This window comes from Callospermophilus lateralis, chromosome 11 (assembly GCF_048772815.1).
Source record: "Callospermophilus lateralis isolate mCalLat2 chromosome 11, mCalLat2.hap1, whole genome shotgun sequence".
Classification (NCBI taxonomy): domain Eukaryota; kingdom Metazoa; phylum Chordata; class Mammalia; order Rodentia; family Sciuridae; genus Callospermophilus; species Callospermophilus lateralis.
Genome location: NC_135315.1, coordinates 40,843,458 through 40,862,705, shown reverse-complemented (window position 1 = coordinate 40,862,705; position 19,248 = coordinate 40,843,458). Strand labels below are relative to the sequence as shown.

Below are 19,248 nucleotides of genomic sequence, written 5' to 3'. Positions count from 1 at the left end.
ATTTATTTTTATGTGGTGCTGAGATTGAACTTATGTGCAAGGCAAGTGCTCTGCCAATGAGCCACAGCCCTAGCCCCCCCAAACAATATTCTGATAAAATCAGGAGAGAGAGAGAGAGAGAGAGAGAGGTGTTGGTCAAACCCCATTTTTTTTTTTTAAAGAGAGAGGAGAGAGAGAGAGAGAGAGAGAGAGAGAGAGAGAGAGAGAGAATTTTTTTTAATATTTATTTTTTAGTTTTTGGCGGACACAACATCTTTGTATGTGGTGCTGAGGATCGAACCCAGGCCGCACGCATGCCAGGCCAGTGCGCTACCGCTTGAGCCACATCCCCAGCCCAGTCAAACCCCATTGTGATAGAATTTTTTTCTATTTGTTCTTTTTAGATATACATGACAGTAAGAGAATTTTGACATATTATACATAAATGGAGTATAACTTATTCCAATTAGGATCCCATTCTTGTGGTTGTACATGATTGCCATTGTGATAGAATTTTGCTAAGGTAAATATTTTCCAAAACAGTAGGTCTTGGAGGTGGATGTAGCCTAGTGGTAGATTGCCCTGGGTGAAGGGTATGGCCCTGTTTCATTCCCAATGCCCAATACTACTATTACTACTACTACTACTACTACTACTAATAATAATAATAATAATAAACAACTAGTGAATAATTAGGTAGAATAATTCTGGAATCCTTTGTTATAAAGAGAGAGAGTTTGGATGAGATGGAATTTGCTGTGTCAAGTTTATTTGTTTACATTTACCCTCAGTAGGCAGAGCATCTTCTGGGAAATCGACCTTTGCTTGCTAGGCATTAGCCAGTGGAGAAAGGGTTTGTATTTGACAGAGGCCAAAAACAGTCCATCTCTGCTTTAATCTTTCTGGTGAAAAAAAAAATGCCTCTGCCTTTGAGCTCATCCAAACCTTAAAAAACAGGTATGTTAACATGGAAAAAAGTCCCTAATACAAAACTCCTTACACAGCTAACCACAGGATCAAAATAGACCTCAGAACTTGTAGGGACCCCGCCTGACCTCTGCTGGATGCATTTGGGATTGCATGGCTCGGGGGCCTTCAGAGTGACCAGCAAAATTAAAATTTTATATTTGAAATTTACAGAATGTCTCATTTAAGTCCCTCATTTCTGAGATATGAGGCCAATGTGTTGATTAGACTTGTCCAAGGTCATTCTACGAGTCATGTCATGGCATATTCAGGATATGTACCTAGAAAAGCTTTATTGCATTATAAAACAGATATGCAAATGTTGATTACTGTCATTGGATGAACAAATAGTCTCCAGATTATCTATAGAGAAGCGTCTTTATTAGAAATAGTAACAGCTGACACAGACAAAGTGGTTACCAAGAGTCAAAATTAGAAATGAGGGATATCAGGGATTGAGCTCAGGGGCACATGATCACTGAGCCACATTCCCAGTCCTATTTTGTATTTTATTTAGAGATGAGGTCTCACTGAGTGAGTTGCTTAGCCCCTCACAATTGCTGAGTCTGGCTTTGAATTCAAAATCCTCCTGCCTCAGCCTCCAGAGCCACAGGGATTATAGTTGTGTGCCATTGTTCTGGCTCAAAATTAGAAATTTTTGAGCACGGTCATAGCTATCTTCATAACTCTTATCCCCTAATCTCCTAAATCTATAATTATCCTCAGTCATTGCTTGATGATGATATGCATAGAGCAATAGAGATGAGTTTCAGAGAATTCATTTTCACAAAAGCTCTTTTTTAGTTGCAAATTCCTCTTTCTGCTGATGGTTTATAGACGTTAGTATATGTTCTCAGAGGAAGTTTCAATTGGCCTTAGGAAAGAAGACTGCCAGAGTTTAAAGAATCACTCTGGTTCATAAGGAACTCTGATAGTGTCTGCAAAAGCACCCCAGACCCAAGTGAGGCATTCTGTATTCTCATTTATTCCTCAACCAGGGGCTCCAGAGCACCCCCTGGAGGCCATATCCAGTTGAGAAAGCTGAATAACCACTGAAATCATAGTCCAATTAGTCCACACTTAAAAATACCCAAATGGACTGGGCTCATGACTCACACCTATAGTGGCTTGGGAGGCTGAGAAAGGAGAATCCTGAGTTCAAAGCCAGCCTCAGCAACTGTGAGGCACTCAGTGAAACCCTGTCTCTAAATAAAATACAAAATATGGCTGGGGATGTGGCTCAGTGGTTGAATGCCCCTGAGTTCAATCCCTGGTACTTAAAAAAAAAAAAAAAAAAAAAAAAGGCTAAACCCAGTGGAGCACTGCCTGTAATCCCAGCTACTCAGGAAGCTGATACAGGACAACCTCGAAATTTAGTGAGACCCTGTCTCAAAAAAATAAAAAGGGCTGGGAATGTAGCCTAGTGGTATGGTGCCTCTGGGTTCAATCCTCAGATTGCAAAATAAGCAAAAAAAAAAAAAAAAAAAAATATATATATATATATATACACACACACACACACACACACACACACATAGATGAGTATCATATTTGAAAGAACATAAGTTTTGGAGTCATAGTTGTGTGAGCTTAGGTAAATGGCTTAACCTCTCTGAGTCTCAGTGTCCTGAGCAATAAAATAAGAATCATAAATGACACCTTCTCTTCTCAGAGAGTTGTTTGAGACTATATGGGAACGTGTGTGCAAATCCTTAGCATAGTACCTGGTACAACTAGTATAACATACCATTAAGATCTGGTGTATTTCAAGGATGGGAGTGTAGCTCAGTGATAGATCACATGTATGAGGCCTTGGATTTCATTCCCAGCACTGGAAAAAAGAATTTGGTGTATTTATTACCATATAAGAAATTAAACACTATCCATCCCCTTTTTTCAGTGCTAAGGATCAAACCCCAGTGCCTCACATATAGCCACTAAGCTATAGTCCCAATCCTGAAATACACCAGATCTCTTTTTTTTCCAATTTTGAGAATTTATTTTTTAATTTTTTTAGTGCTAGGGATTAAACTCAGCCTTCTGGGATATAGGCATGAGCCACCACACCTGGCTATATACCACATCTTTTTTCTTTTCTTTTTCTTTTTTATTTTATTTTATTTTATTTTTATTTTTTTAGTGCTGGGGATTTAACCCAGGGCCTTGCATGTGAGGCAAGCACTCTATCAACTGGGCTGTATCCCCAGCCCTAAATACCACATCTTAATGGTGTAAGTTATACTAATTTTATTTTACTCACAAAATACTAATTTATATACTTACCATGGAGGAATAATTCTATATCTCAAAGATATAATAAAATGATTGAAAAAAATGGAAAAGGCATACATTCACAAATGCTTTTACAGAGTAGCACACCATCCCTATTCTAATATTTTGTTATTGTTAGCTTTCTGTTGTTTTTTTGTTTGCTTGTTTGTTTTTGGTGCCTTCTCTACAATATAAAGTGCTCTTAAGACTTGGAGGCTTTGGGCACCGTGGCACACGCCTATAATCCCAGCGGCTTGGGAGGCTCAGGCAGGAGCATCATGAGTTCAATGCCAGCCTTGGCTAGGTGAGGCGCTAGGCAACTCAATGAGGCCCTGTCTCTAAATAAAATACAAATAGGGCTGGGATGTAGCTCCTGGTGGAGTAACAGTGAGTTCAATCCCTGGTAACCCCCCCGCAAAAAAAAAAAAAAAATTGACAGCTAAACTGGGGTGTGGTTTGGTGGCAGAGCAAGGAGGAGAAGGGTCTTCATCTCTTTATGATAGGAATGTCTGTCTAGTCCAGAGTGCTCCATAGAACCAACCCTGCAAGAGTGCTACCAAGAAGCTAAGAGGACAGGATTCCAGAGCCTCAAACCCTTTACCCAGATCAGTACTTCACTTATCAGTCGTATGATTTATCTGCTCCCATGAGGAAGATTTTATTTTATTTGTGTGGATCGTTTTTTGTGGTGAGAAGTATTTGCAGAATACAGATGCAGTGTCATATCCTAATTTTACATATGAGGAAACTGAGGCTCAGGGATGTGAAATGACACATCACTAAGTTAGAAGTAGAGCTGGAAGTAGCACTCGAGACTGGATCAGTCAGGGAATCTTCATTGCTGGTCACAGAATTAGGTAAAAGTTGGGCTGGGGTTATGGCTCAGCGGTAGAGTGCTTGCCTAACACATGTGAGGCCCTGGGTTCGATCCTCAAAACCATATATAAGTAAATAAAATAAAGATATCGTTCCCACCTACAACTTAATATTATTTTTAAAAAATGAATTAAGCAAAAGTCTCACAGGGACTTGCAGAGTTGATGGAAGGTTGAAAGCAACAGGAGCCAGGCGGGGTGGTGCACACCTGTAATCCCAGCAACTCGGAGGCTTAGGCAGGAGGATTGTGAGTTCAAAGCCAGTCTCAGCAATTTAGTAAGGCTGTCTCAAAAAAGGGGGGAGGAGCAACAAAAAAGGACTGGGAATGTGGTTTAGTAGTTAAATGCCCTTGGGTTCAATTCCTGGTGCCAAAAAAAAAAAAAAAAAGAAAGCAAGCAGCAAGAACCCCAGAGAACTCTGGAGGACCAAGAAGCTGGACAGAGGTCACAGAAAGTCCAGAAACGTTCTCACCCAGAGGAAGCTGTGGAAATATGAATCCTCTAGTGATTCTTAGGCAATCAATGGCACCAACCTTTCCCTCTAACTTCTTGTCACTTGCTCAAGAGTCCAAGTCCCAGGAGGGAGTGGCTAATTGGCTGAGCCAAAGTCACATGCTCATGCTCTGGCTGAACTGGAGCTAGGAGGTCTAGATGTGGCCTCTTGAGCATCCAAGGTGTGAGCAGCCTGTAGTTACCCTCTCACCATGGGGAAGGGATGATATTGGGGAGAAACGGATGGGAGCAGCCCATGGGGCAACCACAGGAGCCTAATGGCACAGAGCAGATCCTGACCACATGGACACACTACCCCAACCAAAAAGAGAGAACAGCAGGGAGAAGAGGATTTTTGTGGATGTTCAATCTGACTTTACTCTTCCATAGGCAAAGCCTCTTTTCTGCTGTTAGATTATTGATATGAAAATGAAAAACTTGATATGTCTCTTTATACTCTACTAACTCATCACTAACTGAAAGCTGGTTATTTGATAATCCTCAGTTCACTGCTGAATAATGACTCTTTTTGGGGTGGGTGGGGTATCCTGAGGATTGAACCCTACCACTGAACTACATCCCCAGTTCTATTTATGCTTTATTTGGAGACAGGGTCTTGCTAAGTTGATGAGGCTGGCCTCAAACTTGTGATCCTCCTGCCGCAACCTCCTAAGCTGCTGGGATTACAAGCATGTTCCACTGTGCCTGGTACAATGACTCTTTTAGAATAGTATTTTTAAAAATTTAGATCTGGGGCTGGGGATGTGGCTCAAGCGATAGCGCGCTCGCCTGGCATGCACGCGGCCCTGGGTTCGATCCTTAGCACCACATACAAATAAAGATGTTGTGTCCGCCAAGAACCAAAAAATAAATATTAAAAAAAAATTAAAAAAATAAAAAATAAAGTAAAAATTTAGATCTGCTCAGGATAAAGAGCAGCCAAGTTGGACCTTTAGGGAAGTTATGATGGTGTATCTGTCAGAGTTCTCTGAAGATATGAAATCAGTAAGATTTGTATATAGAGAAAGATTTCTTTTTAAGAAACTGACCCACACAATTGTAGAAGCTGGCAAAGTCCAAAATCTTCAAGGTTGAAGCCCAAGGCAGTCTGCACAACAGAACTCCCCCTGCTTCTGGGAGGTGGACTTTTATTCTAATAGTGTCTTCACCCAATTAGTTGAGGCCCATCTGTGTTATGGAGGGCAATTTGCATTTCTCAGAATCTATTGACTTAAATGTTAAATTCATCTAAAAACACCTCCACAGAAACCTCTAGAATAATGTTTAATCGAATATCTGGATGCCATGGCCTAGCCAAGTTGACACATAAAATTAACCATCACAGATGGCTCTCAGAAAAAGAGCTGGAGAAGTTTACATGATTTGGGCAGACTCTTTCCTCTTTGAGCCTCAGTTTTCTTGTCTATAAAAGAAGAGATTCAGGGCTGGGGTGTGGCTCAGAGGTAGAGTGTTCGCCTAGCACCTACAGAGCCCTGGGTTTGATCCTCAGCACCACAGATAAATAAATAAATAAAATAAAATTATTGTGTCCAGCTACAACTAAATGATAATAATGATAATAATAATAATAAAGAGATTCAAATTTGGTGGTCTCTAAGGTTTGGGGGATAAAATGGGGAAGGTGAGTGTAAACATCTAATTTATCTACCCGTCCCTGATCCTCAGGGGAATTTCCAACAGAATTTGAAATGACGGAGACACCTCAGGTCTGACACAGAAACCAGGCAGAGTGCTTTTCAGGGGTTTCCTACCCAGAACACACTTCTTCCTTCTGAGGAGTATCCCAGCTTGTACGGAAGGTCCCATCTCCTCACTCAGCCTGGTTCCCAGTGCCAGGGGTTGGTCTGATTGGCCCAAGGATATTTGTATCTCCCTGCCATGGACTGGCTCAGCACTCAGCCTGAACGAATCATGCGTGGCATTTCCCTGGACATAGAGTGGTTTTACAAAGGATTGCCAACCAGTTTGGAGTCCATGAGATATGAGGAGACGTTCGCTGGATGTTTCTGGAAACATTATCTCGTGGTGCTGAAGAAATAGCTGCCAGAAGAGGCCTTCTCTCTTCCTCTGGATGTTGTCCAGCAAGGCAGAAAGATGAGCCAAGGGAATCCCAAGGTCCAGAGCTGGTGCCTCCATCACACCATACCCAATTATGCCTTGCTATGCCTTGGAGGTTGAATGCCCCCTTCCGATGTTTGGTCTCCAGGGTGGGGCTTCTGGGGGATGATAGACCCTTGGAGACATGAGGCTTTGTGGGACTTCCTTAGATCTTTGGGGGACCACAGCCCCTTCCTGTCTCTCTTTTCTATTTCCTGGAAGTTTCACTCAGACACACACCATCCCCTTCCCCATTGCCACCAATACCTTCACCAGAGGCCCAAAGCAATGGAGCAATCATAGACTGGAGTCTCCCAAAATCATGAGCTCAATAAACTTCTTCCTTTCATAAGTTAATTATCTCAGTGTTTGGGGTGGTTTTTTGTTGTTATTATTGTTGTTGTTGTTTTGTTTGTTTGTTTCTTTTTTTTTTTTTTTTTTCATTGTTGGAGATCAAACCTAGGGCCTTGGACATGCTGGATGAGAGCTCTACCACTAAACCCATCCCTATCTCAGGTATTTTGTTATAGTAAGGGAAGCTGATAAAGATAACCCCCAGTAATGGATGTTTTTAGTGATGAGATCCAAGTCATTCTCATTTTTGTAAGCCTAAAAGATACACAATAAAGGGTATTTATCATTCAGATGCACCTGGAATTGGTTCTATATGAACCCAGAGAGACTCTTTTTCTCCTACCTCCACGGGTGAGGGCAGGCAACACAATAAGCAGAGAGCCTAAAGGACAGGGCTTTCTCTCTGAGCAGCCAGCTGCACAAGATAGCATGTTCATCCAGCCGGGGGCTTCCTCCCAAGTGAGCAACAAGGAGGAAAGATGCTGCAAGTCAGAAGTAGAGGAGTACCTCAAGGAACACCCTCTCCAACTTGAAATAAATGCATGCAACAGTTTAGCAAACCCATCACATGGGTGTTGCTATCTGATCTGTTCTATATCCCTTGTCCACCTCTTTTTTTTTTTTTTTAATCAGTTGTAGATGGACACAATATCTTTATTTTATTTATTTATTTTTTTTAACGTGGTGCTGAGGATCGAACCCAGGGCCTCGCATGTTACTAGGCAAGCACTCTACTGCTGAGCCACAACCCTAGCCCTTGCCCACCTCTTTTTGAGATTTGGCCTCAACCAGTGGACACAGGTCTGGGAATGAGACCTGGCTAGAACAATAAGTCTTTCCCAGAAATTCCTCCCAGGATCTGGAAGCTCTCTTACCTCTTGGGTTACAGTGCTGACAGGATATGAATTTGGTGTTACTCGTGTTCATGCTTCTAACCGAGGGGCAAAAATCCAACTGCAGTGGGAGAAACCGAAGCCCAGTGAAGCCAAGACAGGAAATAAAGAGAAAATGGGAATCAAAGAACAGCCCTGGCTCCAGTTGCTGAGGTTTCTGGAGATTTCCTGCTTCCTGAACCTCTTCCTGCAGTTTGTCAGCTTCCCCCAGAGTTTTCCCAGTATGCCTCCCTTTCTGGAAAGGCACTTGCAGCTGGATTTCTGTTTCTCCCATCTGAAATGCTCTGGGAAACACAGCTTCTGCTTCCTGTTCTCATTCTGCCAAATTTGAAGGGAACATTGGCCAATACAGAGCAAAAAGTCATAAGGAGGGACCACGCAGGGATCCAAAAAAGTGTTCCTGGAGAAGGAAACTACAAGTTGCCAAATGAAAAACCACATGGAGACAGAGCTGCTGAAAATCAATGTAGTGAAGACACACAAGAGACTCCCCAAGAACTCAGGAAGAGCTAGGAAAAGTGCAAAACCAAGAGTGACGTGGAGGACTTAGGCCTTGGTCAGGATGACCAAGGTAGACACACAGACCTGCAATCCTTTTTGCAAAAGCCTCCGAATCTGATGGGCTTCAGGATCCAGCTTGGGGAGATTTTAAGAAAAACAATGTGATGTTATACACACCTTCCCAGAAGGATGTGGGTCAGTATTTTGTCATTAAAATCACTACATTTCTATAGGAAAACACAGACGGAAATAAAGATGATTAATAGTCTCATGTCATGTCTGATCAGAGTTTACTGCTAAATAAGTGTTGCCAACTCAGAGGAAATTTTGGGGGTATTAGGGATTTTGAGGACCTAGGAACTGTGCTAAAGAGATCTGTAATGGGAGTCCATGAAGGAGAGAACAGAACTGATAAAAGGAGCCTTGATCATTAAAAACAAAACAAAAACAAAAACAAAAAGATCTCATAACTCTTTGAAGCTCAATGGGTCACAGACCATCAGGCAAAATTAACTTAAGCAATGTCTAAATCCAATCTGGTCACAATTTTAAAGATTTATTTAATATTTATTAAGATGGTCTTGGGATGGGGATGTGGCTCAAGCGGTAGCGCGCTCGCCTGGTGTGCGTGCGGCCCGGGTTCGATCCTCAGCACCACATACAAACAAAGATGTTGTGTCCGCCGAGAACTAATAAATAAATATTAAAAAAATTCTCTCTCTCTCTCTCCCTCCCTCCCCCACTCTCTCTTTAAAAAAAAAAAAAAAAAAAAAAAGATGGTCTACAAGAATATAGACCATCTCAATGATGTTTTATTTTTTATTGGTGTATTATAATTATGCATAATAGTGAAATTTGTTATTAGATGTTTCCTCATGCACACAATAAAACAATATAACTCAGTCCACTTCATTCACTAATAAATAATTTATTGTGCCAATTTAATAAGTCTCTAAATCAAACTTAGAACCCTCCACACATTAAATGAAATTCTAAAAAAAAAAAAAAATTCTCTTCAAGCATGCATACTATATTTCTAAAAATTGACCAGTGGCTGGGGATGTAGCTCAGTGGCAGAGCACTTGCCTAGCATGTGCAAGGCCCTGGTTTGATCCCCAGCACTATGGAAAAAAAAATTAAATAAAAATTGACCATGTATAAGGCCATAAAAAATGCTCAATTAAATTCTTTTTTTTTTTTAGTGCCAAGCAAGAATTGAACCCAGCGGTCCTTAATCACTGAGTCACATCCCCAGCCCTTTTTTATTTTTATTTTTTGAGACAGGGTCTCACTAAGTTGCTTAGGGCCTGGCTAAGTTGCTGAGCCTGGCTTTGAACTTGCAATTCTGCTTCAGCATCCCAGCTGCTGGGATTAGGGTATGCACCACTGTGCCCAACTAAAATCCTCAATTAAATTCTGAAAAAACAATCGACCAAGGCCACCCACCTGGGATGAGAACCTAATTCAGGGCTCTACCTCTTTCCTTTCCCAATAATTTAATATTCTCCCAGAACAAGTAGATAATAATTCACTTCCTAGTACTGATCACAGGGATAATATTACTCTCTAATTTGGTGGTAAACACTACAACTGGCTCCATGCGTAGAACAACGTAAATAGTCAATAATTTGTTAGGTGAACGAATGAATGAACAAATGGACACATGAAACCAAAAAAAAGACTCACTGTGGAATTTTGTATTTGATGTGGATATACTCAAAGTCACACTTTTCTAGAATGTGCCCCAGACAAGGTTGAGGAATATAGTTTACTTTACACTGACTTTATAAAGTAAGTGACGTAGCCATGCAGCCATTAGAAGCCATTAGAGAAAGCATTAAGACAAGGATGTACATGCGACCCAATTGCAGTAAAACTTCCCCAGGGTGATGGGGATCCATGGGAGACGGGGTCTAAAGAGCCTTAATGGTCTTCACTTATTAGCCCTCAAAACTTTTTAAGCTTCCCCTATGGTGACCAGCCCCAGAGTAATGTACATTTAATTCAGCTTCTAATGCAAGAAAATCAATAGCATCGTACCACAGTTTATTGCACATAATCTGAAGTTTAACACATAAATAAATAAGTAATATTCACAAACCACATAGCACTTAAGAGTTCAATTTGGGGGCTTATCTTTTCCCACAAATCAAAACACTTCTTAGATCTTATTAAATATTTCACATGATAAAATAATTTAAAGGTTAAAAAAAATATCCAGGCTGGAATTGCTTGGAAAATTCCTTTAAAAATTATAATTATAGCTGGGTTCAGTGACAGACACACACCTGTAATCCCAGCAACTTGAGAAGCTGAGACTGGAGGATCACAAGTTCAAGTCCAACTTGAGCAATTTAACAAAACCTTAAGCAACTTAGTAAGACCCTGTCTCCATAAAATAAAATAATAAGGGCTGGAGATGTAGCTCAGTGGTAAAGCACCCCTGTGTTAAATCTTCAGTACAAAAAAGAAAAGAAAAGAAAGGTAATTGTAACTGGACATAGTGATAAATGCCTATAATTCCACTACTTGGGAGGCTGGGGCAGGAGGATCACAAATTTGAGGCCAAACTGGGCAACTTAGCAAGACCCTGCCTCAAAATAAAAAAATAAAAAAGACCAGGGGTCCTGGGTTCAACCCCAATGCAGCAAAAAAAAAAAAAAAAAAAAAAAAAAAAAGATAATTATGGTGGCTTTTGTTTCAATTATGCTTTAAAATTTATAAGCTAAATCTTGCCTGATTTTGATCTCCCTCCTCAAATTCTTGTGAATGAGATAAGACAAGTAAACCCATTTGGCAGATGAGAAAACAAAGATGAGAAGACTCCAACTGCAAGAGCTGAGAGTCTCTACCACCCAGTCTAGGATGTTATTAGTCCATAAAGGAATTTGCTGCTATTTGGAGCTGATGAGGCATGGAGAGGTAGAAGCAGTCTGACCCTAAATTGGGTCCAACACTAGAACTCAGACATGTCTAGACTTGGTAAGATAAGTTGACCAGAAGTCTTTACATTTAATTTGTAGATTTTTGAAGACCTTGGGTGTAGACAGTTGAGTTAATCACACCCCTGAGTTCATAGCATATTATCATCATCAAGGGACTGCTCTTATTTTATTCAATTATATACTTTCCTTTTATACCCCACCCACACTCCATTTATATAAAGTTCAAAAGAGACAAAGCTATTCCCTAGTTCCCAGGGTGGAGGATACCAAGAGTGTCTGTCCTGAGGTGCTGATAATATCTGGGTCCACAGTATAAAGTCATTCGCTTGGCAAAAAATCATTATGCTATATATTTAGGATGGGTATAGCTATCTGTATATGTTATGTTATGTTCGAATTCGGGACCCCCAAAAGACCACCAGAGTCCAAGATCGATGTAAGCAGCAAAGAGGTGTTTATTGCAAGCTAGCTTGGTCCTCTGCACGCACACAGCAACTGGTGACGCTGAGAGGCCATGAGCCCAGGGTTTGCAGCAGTTTTATACACTCTTTGGGGAAGGCAGGGACTTCACATACATCATAGCATCTCTTAGCAAATCATCACATACCATGGGAAAATCATAAAACAACTCTAAAACATGATTAGCACATTCACTGGCAGGAATAAGTTGGGTAAGGGTGATTGGTTAGTACAAGAGGGGGATTCCTTTGAACTGATTGGTTTAAGCCAGGAGGGGAGTATGTGCTGAACTACATGGTTTCCCAACATGTTTATCAACCACCATAAACTACTGGGAGGGTCATCTGGCATCCCAGGTATTTTCCCTGTCTCATGCTGATTGGAGGTTGCTAGGGGGTTGCTATGGGTCCTCATTTAGCCTGACTGAATCAGGGACACCTGGCACAGCAGATCTCTCCTGTTATTTGTAGATAAACATCTCAGCAGGGTGGGTATGTGCCTAGGAGTGTTCTGTGGGTCTTTCCAAGGACAAGGGTCATGCCCCCTTCCTTGGACAGGCTTTGCTCTGAGGTAGAGGCTGGTTTTTCAGTTACACTTCATTAACATTTTTACATTAAAGTGGAGTGTGGCAGCACACGATTGTAATCCCAGCTACTCAGGAGGCTGAGGCAGGAGGATCACCTGAACCCAGGAGTTCGAGGTCAGTCTGGACAACACAGCAAAATCCAGTCTCTGTTTCTCTCCTTTTTGTTGCTCAAATTTTTTTTTTTTTTTTTTAACTAATAGGTAGGACTACACAATCACAAATATTAGAGGCCTGTGAGGATGGCTTTAGGCCTGAGCCTAAGCAACGCCGTTTTAAAAACTTTAGTTTGAAACCAGCAGTCTCACCAGGCACACCCACAGAGCCCTCCAGTATGGCCTCAAACAAGTTACTTCCCCTCACCCTGATAAATAGAATGAAGCCTCTGGCAGGCTGTGCTCGCCTGATAAGAGGGAAAGGCAGAAGATCAAGGCAGAGACCACCAGACCAGATGTTTCTGACCCCAGGGTAAATGATGTCATGGAGAAATCTGGTGGCAGCTGATAAGGATTTAAAGGGGGGGGTCAAAAGCCCCCAAATTTAGTATAAATAATAGAGCTAATTAACAGGGATTCAGCCAGCCGAAACAAGGATGCACTCAAGCTGGAGAGCCTGATGAGGACCTGACATCCCATCACTTGTCATTGATTTCCTGATCCTCTGTGTGATCCTGATTCTGTCTTGGCGGCAAGAACACTCCTCACAGTTCACTCTATGCTATTTCAAGTTCAATGGGAGACACCCCAACTCTTAAAAAAATACATCTTGTTGGGATTTTGCATAAGTTTATGGGTTACTTTGGATGAGAACTGACATCTTAGAATTAAATAATCTTGCTCTGGAGGTGTAGTGAGAAACTGATGTGACTCCACTTTTGAGAAACCAGCTTCTACCTTAAGGCCTGTCTAAAGGGAGGGGCCGTGACCTTTGTCCTTGGAAAAACCCACAGAGTGCTCTTAGGCACATACCCACTCTGCTGAGTTGTTTGTCTGTAAATAACAGGTGAGATCTTCAGAGCCAGGTGTCCCTGACTCAGTTACTCTAGGTGAGGACCCATAGCAATCCCCTAGCAACCAACAATCAGCATGAGACAGGGGAAAATACCTGAAATGCCAGGTGACCCTCCTAGTAGTTTGATAACATGTAACATTAGGAAACCATGTAGTTAGGGAGTATAACCCTCGTGGCTTAAACCAATCAGTTCAAACATATCCATCACTTGAACTAACCAATCACCCTTACCCAACTTGTTTCTGCCAGTGAATGTACTAATCAATGTTAAGAGTTGCTGTTTGATTTTCCTACAGTGTGAAATGATTTGCTGTGTGATGTGGTGACACAAAGAGTATCCCCAAAAACCTCTAAATCCTCACTGAACAAAAGAGCAGGACAGCTGCATCGGAAATGGTTGTGAGTCCAGGCTTGATCTTGCAATAAAGACTCTTGTGTGATTGCATTGGATTCGGCTCCTGGAGGTCTATTGGGGTCCCACGAATCTGACATTACAGTAGTTCAGTGGTAGAGTGCTTGCATAACACACATAAGGCCTTGGGTTCAATCTCCAGAACTGCAATTTTTTTTTTAAAAAAGTTAAGGGGCTGGGGTTGTGGCTCAGTGGTAGAGCACCTGCCTCCCATGTGTGAGGCGCTGGGTTCGATCCTCAGCACCACATAAAAATAAATAAAGATATTCTGTCCATCTACAACTAAAATAATAAAAATAAAAAAAGTTAAGGGGTTGGGGCTGTAGCTCAGTGGTAGAGTGCCCACTGTGCACCACGTAAAAATAAATAAATATATTGTGTCCAACAACAACTAAAAAAAATTAAAAAAAAAAAGTTAAATGTAATAACCAGCCTCCAAGATGACCCTGCTCTTCTCATCACCTACTATTCACACCTATGAGGAGTCTCTTCCCACTTGAGTATTGTCAAAATGACACTGCGGGAGGACTAGCATGTGTGAGGCACTGGGTTCGATTCTCAGCACCACATAAAAAATAAATAAAATAAAGGTCCATCAACAACAACAACAACAACAAAAAAGAAAACAAAAAGAAATGACACTGGGACTTGTAAGACAAGGTCATTAAAAAACAAAACAAAACAAAAACACCTTCTTTATTCTCTTTCCTGGATCACCTGCTTTAGGGGAATTCAGCTGCCATGTTTCAAGGTCCCCCAAATACTCCTTAGCCAAACCCCTACAGAAGGAACTGTGGTGTTCGGACAACGTATGCGCCATCTCGACTCATCCTCCAACCCCAAGGAAGTCTTCCCCCTGGTATCTACAATGTCCTAAGTGATTCCCAAGCCAGAACCACTCTTCCAAGCAGCTCCTGAATTCCTGACCCCCATAAACAATGTGGGATGGTAAACGTTTATTATTATTGCAGGCTGCTAAGTTTTGCAGTAATTTATTATGCAGCAACAGATGATTAAAATACGCAATAAAGCTGTCGTCATTATTATTATAAAGTACTTCCTAATTTTGAGCTGAAATCCACTTTCCGTGCAATCTCCACCCTCCCTCCCAGTTCCGTCTTTTTGAGGCACAGGGAAAGAATACATTGTCTCTTCCTCATGGTCAAAATGGTGATAGCTTTTCATGCCAATGATTTAATTCATCGGACGCTCGCTGAGAAACGGCTAATGCCGGTGCCAAACATCAGGGATGCAACATTAATTAGGATGGGGTCCCTGCTCAGCCACGTACTCAAAGCATCGCCTCACGTGAGAAGTGCTGTAACCACGGAGTCTGAGTCCCAGATGTGGGGGGTGGGGGTGGGGGATGGGGGTGAGGAATGATAACTTCCAAGAAGTTACAGGCAGGAGACCCCCCACCCCTGCAGTTTTCCCCTCTGGGTCACCCACCTCCTATAGAGTCCTCTCCAGCCACCTCCTTCACGATCTTGGTGATTGGTGGCTGCTCGGAACACGCCCTTCCTGTCCCTCCTCCAGGGTGGTCTGACCTGCGCTGTGCAGAGTGGGCAGGCACCTCTCTTTTTCTGGAATCTCCATTTGGTCCCGGCTTGCCTGAGGTTGTTGGCACCCACATTCAGCAGCTGACTCACGCTGGGCCTACGGGCGTCTGGACGGCACGGTCACTTTTTTGCACGAGCCCCTGTTCCACCTCGTCTGCCCCAGCTCTGTGCTTCTGTTCTGGCTTTGTTTTTACCATATTTTCATGGGTGTTTTGAAGTTCAATCACTGGATTCGCGTCGACTGCTAATCTCAGCTCCCGGTTGGCAGGGGCCACGTGGAAGCAAACCATGTCACCAAACACCCACTTTTGAACACGCCCTGAAAACAGAAACCCTCCGTCCTTCTAAGGCCATTGTGGTTAGGAGTGATTCAGATTTCGCTCAGCTCCAACCAGCCTTCAGAGATCTCACGGGCAAGCGCCTTCTCTGAAGGGCTGGCTGGGGTGGGGTGGGGGCAGGGGAGGGCTGCGATGCTTTGCTAGAGCTGAGCACAGACGGAAGGAAATTAGAAGAGGATGTTTGTCTGGTTCCCCGCGGCTCCCACCTTCCCCGGTCAGGGAGAATCGGGCCATTGTCTAGGTGCAATGCTGGGCTTGTTTATCTTCTCCGACTCTCAGCTTGGTACAAGGTTTCACTCAGCTTTCCTTCTGCCCAAGAAATGACCACAGGAAGGGGCTGAGGTTTCCCTGCCAAATGTCCAGTCTCTGATCTTCTGTCCCATTTCTCTGCTTCCTTTCCCTATCACTGGTTTCTTTCTTTCTGTCTTTTTAAATTTTTCTACAGGGCATTGAATCCAGGGGTACTTAACCACTGATTCACATCCTCAGCCCCTTTCTTGTTTTTTTTTTTTTTTGTTGTTGTTGTTGTTTGTTTGTTTGTTTGGTTTTTTTTTTTTTTTTTTTTTTTTTTTGAGACAGGGCCTCACTAAGTTGCTGAGGCTGACCTCAAACTTGTGATCCTCCTGCTTCTGCCTCCAGAGTTCCTGGGATTACAGATATGTTCTACCATTCCCAGCCCTATCATTGGTTTCTAATGGAAAATATGAAAAGCAAGCTTACTCTGGGTCCACCGGAGTCAGCATGTAGTCATGCATCTATGTGATTATTCATTCAACTAGTATTTATTGAGTACCTACTATGTGCCTGCTTTGTTCTAGGTACTGGTGATGCTAACTGGAAAGACAGCTTCTGACATCAGGAGGTCACAGTTCTTGGAAGAAACCCATCATTATTAGTTCCAGACGGGGAGGAATTAGAAAAGGCTTCCAGGTAGAATCAGAGCTTAAAGGTAGAGCTGAAGTTGGCTAGGGATGATAATAATTACCATGGCTATTATTAAGCATCTTCTATGTGCTGGGCACTGTGTTGAAATCTTTACATATATATATATATATATATATATATATCACTTCATTATAATCCTCACAACACTTAAGAGTTAGCAACTGTAATTATTCCAACTTTGCAAATGAGGAAAGTGAGATTTAGAAAGGTCAGCTTGCTCATGATTTTTTTTTTTTTTTTAACTGAGAATAAATAGCAGAAGTGAAATGTAGATGTAGTCAGGTTTTCCTGACTTTGAAGTCTATTCTCTTACTCGGGTTTGCTGTATGTGGTTGTGCAGGTTCTACACTGAACAACTCCAGTGATGTTCCTGCTCTTACTGATGCCTTATGCGTGGGTAGTGTATCTAGGCAGAAGAACCCTCTTTTGAAATAATGAGAAACAATCTTTTATGGGGGAACTGGCTCTGCAGTCTTGTCGGGAGCTAAAGAGCTCCTTGAAGACAGGTAGCTCCTCCTTACCTCCTATGATTTCTTCAGCCTAGCAGAACTGGCTGATGGTATATTAGGAGAGTTCCTTGAGTTTTGCATTTGGTACAGAACCCAATCCTTCCTTCTTAAAGAGCTGGGGAACTCTCAGCAGGGTGTGCTGGGATTGCAGGCATGCCACACCACGCCCTGCATAATACATAAACTTTTGGGAGACTTACACCACAGCACAGGGTAAATGGTCACAGCATGCCAGGCACTCTATAAATACAATTACTTTTATTCTACAACTTCATAAGATGTCACTCTTCATTCTGCTGATGAGGAAACCAAGATTCAGCGATGCATTGCAGCCAACCAAGCTCATATGTGTAATAAACAGCTATGATTCTCATGAAAGTCCCTCAGGTGCCTTCTTGTGACATGCTTCTGTCTTAACATCAGCTCTCAGAAGGTACCAGGAAGAGGGCAGAAAGCAGCCTCCATGGGTCTGGAAGCACCTGAGAACAGTTTTACTAGTGTGATCTTTCTACTTTTTTTTATTTTCTCTTATATTTTTCTAGAACCTCTATTATTACTCTCAGAGTTTTGGGGACCCTTCTTAAGTGGAAAGGCTGTTTCTAGACCATTCTACCAGGGATTTTTCTCTCTTTGCAACAGTCTGGTGACACAGAGGAGAATGCATTATTCAATGCTTTTCTGACTTGTTTCCAGAGATATTCTATTTTATTTTTTCCAGGAATCATGCTGTTAAAAATAATATCTTCTAGGGGCTGTGGTTGTGGCTCAGTGGTAGAGCGCTTGCCTGGCATGCATGAGGCCCTGGGTTCAATCCTCAGTGCCACATATAAATAAATAAAATCCATTTAAGCATCAGAAAGATCAAATAGCACTCTTTAAAAAATAATATTCTCTATCAAGTAGAGCTCTTGGTTGTATCTGAGTTGGAGTCACTAAAGAGGATTTAGAAGGGGCTGGGGTTGTAGCTCAACGGCAGAGTGCTTGCCTAGCGCATGTGAGGCACTAGGTTGGATCCTCAGCACCACATAAAAATAAGCAAAATAAAGGCATTATGTCCATCTATGTCTACAAAAACAAACAAGATTTTTTTTTTTTTAATATTTATTCTCAAGTTTTAGGTGGACATGATATCTTTCTTTTACATCTATGTGGTGCTGAGGATCGAACCCAGTGCCTCATGCATGCTAGGCAAGCACTCTACCACTGAGCCACAACCCCAGCCCCCAAACAAGGTTTAAGAGCAGAACTTATTGGAAACATTTGGGCCCAGTAAAATAATTTTTAAAAATGCTATAGTAATCGAGATGAGCTTGGGCAGCAATGGACAAGGAAGGAGCTGGAGCTGAAAACTAGTTCTTAAAGAACTTTGCTTCCAGGACACACTATCTCCTGCTTCCTTTTGCTGTGTCCAGTTGGAGCTGCCTGCCAATCCTGGGCCTGGAGAGAACAGGCATTGTGCCCCTGGTCCCACCAAGGCTCAGGCAAAGTGGAGGGTGGTTCTGGTGCTCGAGCACAGCCATAGAGCACTTTGCTTTGCATGCACAAAGCCTTGGGTTTGATCTTCAGTGCTGCAAAGAAAAGAAGAAGGGTGCTCGCCTGTCATCCCAGCAGCTCAGGAGGCTGAGGCAGGAGGATCTGCGAGTTCAAAGCCAGCCTCAGCAAAAGCAAGGTGCTAAGCAACTCAGTGAGATCCTTTCTCTAAATAAAATACAAAATAGGGCTGGGCATGCGGCTCAGTGGTCAAGTACCCCTGGGTTCAATTACTGGTACCTGCCCCCCAAAAAACAAAGAAAGGAAAAGGGTTGGTATGTAGTTCAGTGGTACAGCACCCCTGGGTTCAGAACCCAGTACCTCCCTATCCTGTGAGTTCTGATACACAGAATTCTGAGAAAGTTTTCACTGTGTTCAAGAATCTGTGGAAAAGTGTTTCCAGAGAAAAGTACCAGTGGCTTCACATGAAGGAACAGCTCTCTCCGGACAGGCAAGGCCAGGATTCACAGGTTGAGAGGAGCAGATTTGGGCTGTGATGGTGCACCTC

General features: G+C 42.3%; 1 non-coding gene across 1 annotated transcript; it reads left to right on the top strand.

Moving 5' to 3' along the window:
- The first annotated feature begins 17,963 nt into the window (after positions 1-17,963).
- On the top strand, positions 17,964-18,036 carry Trnaa-ggc (transfer RNA alanine (anticodon GGC)). Its single transcript has one exon. It is a non-coding gene; the product is annotated as a tRNA-Ala (tRNA).
- The last annotated feature ends 1,212 nt before the right edge of the window (positions 18,037-19,248 follow it).